The sequence below is a fragment of the Nematolebias whitei genome, chromosome 14, assembly GCF_014905685.2.
Source record: "Nematolebias whitei isolate Nwh7 chromosome 14, NemWhi1, whole genome shotgun sequence".
In the NCBI taxonomy this organism is placed as follows: domain Eukaryota; kingdom Metazoa; phylum Chordata; class Actinopteri; order Cyprinodontiformes; family Rivulidae; genus Nematolebias; species Nematolebias whitei.
The window spans coordinates 17,663,004-17,669,239 of NC_056511.1; the positions used below are offsets into that span (position 1 = coordinate 17,663,004).

The 6,236-nt window shown below is 38.3% G+C and overlaps 1 protein-coding gene across 1 annotated transcript in view; it reads left to right on the top strand.

Moving 5' to 3' along the window:
* LOC119420531 (reticulon-4 receptor-like 1) overlaps window positions 1-6,236 on the top strand; it is a 148,868-nt gene that overhangs the window by 132,226 nt on the left and 10,406 nt on the right. The gene's annotated exons all lie outside the window — the stretch shown is intronic.

The window sequence follows — 6,236 nt, forward strand, 5'->3', positions numbered from 1 at the left end:
ATGTATGTATGTATGTATGTATGTATGTATGTATGGATGTATGGATGTATGGATGTATGGATGTATGGATGTATGGATGTATGGATGGATGGATGTCAATAAAACTCAAGTCTACTTTGTGTTGAAGAGGTTTTAAGTTTCTTAAGCTGGCTACCATACTTTTTGATGAAGAATACATAAAATCGCAGTACAAAACAAATATTACAGATGTTCTGTGGACTGTTTTTTTCTTTCTTTTTTTCTTTATCCTGCAAGTATCATTTGTGTCATTATTTTTAATGTTTTTAACATGATAAGCCCATGTGAAGGAAATGTATTCATGATATCAGACAGTAATCATTTTGTGTGGCAAAAATATGCGCTTTCAGGCTTTGTCCACATGAAAATGGTTTTTCAAAACTTTTTATTTTAATATTTCCTTATTATTCTTGTGAACACAGCACCATTTTTAGAAATGCCTTAATTCACAAGAAAACACCTGGAAACTACCCAGATGTGCAGTACTGTAATGCTACCACAATAATACAGCTAAAACGGGAGACGTGGCATGCTGCATGGCAGAAAACCTGCAAGCTGGGTGCAAAATGTAAACACAAGAAGTCCTCGGGTCGTAGGTTAGATGAGAGGCCAGGCTATGATGACATCATTTTCAAAAACTTGTCTTTTGATTGTCCATATGAAAATCCATCCATTCATCTTCACTCGATTTTTCCTTTTCATGTTGCGGGGTTCACTGGTGCCCATATCCCGCAGTCACTGTGCGAGAAGTGGGGGACACCTTGGACAGGTCTCCAGTCCATCACACATAGAGACAAACAAACATTCACTCTCTCACTCACACCTAGGGACAATTTAGAGTTACCAATCAGTCTAACATACATGTTTTTGGTCTGTGGGAGGAAACTGGAGAAAACCCACATATGCACGGAGAGACCATGAAACTCCACCCAGAAAGGCCCCCGGATTCGATCTGGCGACCTTGTCGCTGAGAGGCAACAGCTCTATCAACTGAGCAACTGTGCCAACATCCTTATGAAAATACAAGGACTGTGCATTGTTTTCACTCTGGAACACTTAAAAACAAAAATTACAGTGGACGCAAGGCTGAAATAATAAAAAATTAACTTCTGCGAACTCACAAATTCTGTTCCTGTGACGATCTTATCAAATCACTTTGATAGATAAAGATTTATTGGTTTATTCATCAAGGACAGTGTATGTTATTAAATATTAGATACTTAAAAATGTAACAGAATTAGCCAAAAGGATGAGGTTTATTTTATCTGCTGACCTTATCTTGTGATTTACAACGTTGTCCTTCTGAAGTTTTCTTTTGTTGAAGTATTGCAAAATTACTTTCATCTGTATTGATCCTTTTGACTACATAAAATGGGTGAATTGTGTAAAAAGAAAACAATTTGATATTTCGAATTTGAAGTCCGTGTCTTAAATAACCAACACTTTGTTTTTTATTTGGACTACAGAACAGGAAGGTCAACAAAGCATTCACTGATTCTGTTTCTAATGAGTCCAGCGGTGATTATTTATTTTTTAAATAAAAAAATCAAGAGTTGAGTCTAACCCCGGCCCTCCACTGGTAGCACCACAGCTAACATGAGCTGAATTACAATACAGTAGCTAGTGAGCAAAGTTCACATCCTCACTGCAGTGGAGAAATCACGGCCAAAGGTCATGGCTAAACTCACAAAAAATACCGATAAATATTATTTGCTCAGCACAGTAACAGCTTTGCTAAGGTCATGTCTTTAGTTAACATTAAAATGTCCATAAAGAAAAGGTTTCCTGAGGTTGATGCAGAGGAGCAGGACTGATCAGAAACTCTGACCTCATAAAACACCTGCAAGATGAAATACGCCTGCGAGCCAGATAACAGCCTGCACAAGTGTCCAACTTCTCTAATGCAAATCCTTGCAGCAAAGTTCTTATGAAAAGCTGTCCCAGAAGTGCGGAAGCAGTTACAGCAGCAGATTATATTTCCCAAGTATTTTGGGGGGCAGTTATAAGCTTTATGGACAGACAGCTGAGAGACTAAAATAACCGAGTTTAAGAAAAACTCAGCAAAGGAGCTAACCAGATCAATTCCTTTCTTTTATGGCCCCTCTACCAATTCAGAAATTATTTAGCTCAAACAATAATGCTCTCGGTGCTCTCAGTTTTTAACAAGGTGCCTGGTTCTAAAAATAGTTCAGACTTAAGAAGGTATCAAATGAGCATTAAAACACTGCACTCTTATTAGACATTCAGCTCCGGCACAAATCAGTGACTAACACTGAGTCATTGAACTGTAGCACCACAGGAAAAAAATACCATTAGGAATTACTGGTAAAAGAGATTTTTATATCCTCCAAAGCTCCTTACTGAGAGTTTTCTCACATTTGAGAGTCTAGGCGCGATGCCAGTTTGATGCGTTGACTAAATGCACATCCTCTCTGTGGAAAACCTAAAACTCCACAGAAGCAACTTCACATAAGTGATGAACTCGAGTCGCTGATGTTTGAAAAATGTTGAGATAGTAAGGTTTTGTTTTGGTTCAGGAATAAACAGAACGATGGCGGCACAGTGGTTCAGTTGGTAGAGCTGCTGCCTCTCAGCGAGAAGGTCGATGATTCAAATCCCAGCCGGGGGCCTTTCTGGGTGGAGTTTGCATGTTCTCTACGTGCATGCATGGGTCTTCTCCAGATATTCCGGTTTCTTCCCACAGACAAAAATATGCATGTTGGGCTGACTGGTAACTCTAAATTGTCTCTAGGTGTGAGTGAGAGAGTGAATGGTTGTCTCGTTTGTCTCTGTGTCCCTGTGATGGACTGGAGACCTGTCCAGTGTGTCCTCCGCCTCTCGTACAATGACTGCTGGACATGGGCACCAGTGACCTCTAGACCCAAAAAGGAAGAAGTGGGTCAAGATGATGGATGGATGGATGGACGGATGGCTGGACGGACGGACGGAAGGAAGCATGATAAAAGCCTACCATTTCTTAAACTGTCCATTTTTGTCAGCCAAACATCAATGTCAGTATATCTGTTTGAGTAAATAATAATAATAATAATTAATAATAATGCTCTACAAGACAAACTGAAAATGAAAGAAATGTTTGAACAAAACAAATAGATGCTGACAGGAGAGTTACCACCCTCATTATCTGATCTACATGTTAAGGAACGGCTTCTCAAATAAACATTATCTCCATTTTTAATGTGTAAACATTCTCTGTTAATAAACAAGCCAATATGCCATTTTAAAAGGGTCAGTGTATTCACACGTTAATGTTTAGAAAAGAAGGCAGAGAGACGCTGATGAATGGAAAGAATGAAGGGGGTGAGACGAAAGTTATATTAGAGTTACAAAAAACCTGAAGGACTGCAGGGGTAAACAAAAGCCCCCCAGGGACCCAAAGCAATTGGAAATGCAAACTGATGCCAGCAGGTCTATTCTAAGCATTTATTAAGGAGAATTGTACTGTATAAAAATATCAATGATGCAGTGAGAATGCTTTACTAGTTGATTTAGCATTGTACATTAAACTTGTTTTGGTGTTTGTGACACAGATGTGGCTGGACTCTATACATATCTTCTTTTTTTTTCAGCTTTTCCCTCTTCAGGGGTCACCACAGCGAGTCATCCTCCTCCGTCTCAGTCCTCTGCATCCTCTGTCCTCACTCCAACTACCTCCATGTCCTCTCTAACTGCATCCATATATCTCCTCTTTGTCTTTTTCCTGGCAGCTGCATTTCTAACATCCTTCCAGTATATCCACTGTCCCTGACATGTCCAAACCATCTCAGTCTGGCATCTCTAACTTTATATCCCAGTTGTTCAACCTGTGCTGTACCTCTGATGATCTCATTCCTGATCTTATCCATCCTTGTCACTAATAAGGAGAACCTCAACATCTTCATTTCTGCCACTTCTAGTTCTTTCTCCTGTCTTTTTGTCACGGTCTCCAGACCATACAACATGGCTGGTCTCATCACTGTCTTTGTATTTTAACCGTTGCTGATACGTTTTAGTTGCAAATCACTCCTGAAACTTTTCTCCATCCACTCCATCCTGCCTGGACTCTCTTTTTTTTCACCTCTTTACCACACTCCCCATTTTCCTGGACAGTGGACCTCACGTACTTGAAGTCCTGCACCTTTGTGACCTCTGTTCCTTGTAGCCTCACTGTTCCACCGGCCTCCCTCTCAGTCACACACATGTACTCTGCTCAAACACGTACTCTGTACATGGAATCGATACCAATAAAAGGGTTTTACTTCTATAAAGAGCTCATTGTTACTATCAAGTGTCAAAAAAGCAGCTTTTACTCTAACAAAGACATCGCAGTTCCGTGAAGTGATTTTCTGTTGAATCTTAAAGAAAGACGTAAACCAAACATACAGTTTGCACGCTCGTAAACACAAAGTACTGCAGCAAACAGCAGCTTTACACCTAATTAACAGACACAGCAGGTGGGTCTGAGCAGCGCAGGAGGATAAAACCGAAGAGGAAACGCGAGAGCTCTGGAAAATTAAAACAAATCGAGTGATCAGCTGATAAAGCCAAGGCGTAGAATAGAAAAATAAATAAAAATCATTATGAAATCCCACAAGACTGAATACCTGCTGAATGCTACAGCTCAGAACAATAGCACGTTAAAGACTTCCCATGAAGCTGGTCCAGATGTCTACCTGGATGATTGAGCCTACAAACCTTCATTCGTGTCACACTCCACCTTTTAGGCCATAGTTAGACTAACTTCATATGCTGAGAAGTGACAGAGCCATTGTGTGGTCAAACTGTTTAAATGATGTCTTCAGCAATCGTGAAATTTCAAGATTTACTAGAGTTTTAAAGTATGTGTTGACAATGTTTTAGCTACTACCACATCAAATTATATCTCAATATCTGTAAATCTGACCACGTTAGAGCCATTTTTGTGTTAAGGTTGATAAGCCCCTTCTGGAATTGGGTTAGCTCCAAAAATCAGTTGTAGAGAAGTTGCAAGCAAAATTCATTGACCTGTCAATTAACCTGAAGTGAATCTAACAAAAGTCCTATTTTGTTAAGAACTGCAGTGATTTGATGCTTTATGTATACATTGTTGATCCTGTTTTTATCAAGAATTACCATTAACTGAAAAAAGAAAAACAAGTACAAAAAATGTTATAGTTGCTATGTAACCTCTTAGATTTTTCAACACATTTCACACGACATTGAGCTATTCTTGCTAAAAAATAATAGATGTGCTGTCCAGGTTGCAGCTTTCTTTGTTTTTTTTTCTGTTTTGTATTTATTTTTTGAAGGAAAGGTCATGCTTGTGCAAAGCTGCATACGCCTCGCCACATGAAAGAAGATGGACGTGCTGACAAACACGTGAACATTATGTTACCAGTCACACCAGGCCACACAGACGAGGGATAATACTCCTGTGTCCTCCGCTGACATTTTACAACACAGTCGCTGTGCGCTAAAACAGCTGGATATCTGTTAGTCACATCTGGACCCCTCACATGTCTTTCTATACTTGCGAGGATGTCTTTTGATAACTTGCACTCCTAATATAACCACATTTAAAACTATTCAACATTCACAAATCAAATTTTTATCCTTAATAAGCCTTTTGAAATTATTTTAATTGACCTACATATTTCAAAACTCTTTACAAAACTATGTTTTTTTTAATGAAAATAGGTTTACAATAAAAACAGTGATATTGCTACATATATATCGCTATATACATATATATTACTATATATCAATTTATATCACAATATGTCTATCCATCCATCCATTATCTTTTACCCGCTTCTTCCATTTTGGGTCACGGGGGTTGCCGGTGCCCATGTTTAGCAATCACTGTGCAAGGGGTGGGTACACCCTGGACAGGTCGCAAGTCCATCTCAGGGCCACAATATGTCTATATATCGCTAAATATCGATATATATCACTATATGCCTATATATATATATATATATATATATATATATATATAATCAGGTCTCTTTTGTAAATGAGTCCTCAAGACTCAATGGGATTTACCTGTCTAAATAAAGGTTGAATGAATATGTCTATATATTGATATATATCACTATATGTCTATTCAATTCAATTCAAAAATACTTAAAAAAAATTTCAAAAATACTTCACATACTTCAAAAATACTCAAAAATTGCTATATAGTGATATATGTCACTATATGTCTATATAGCACTATTTATTGATATATATATATATAT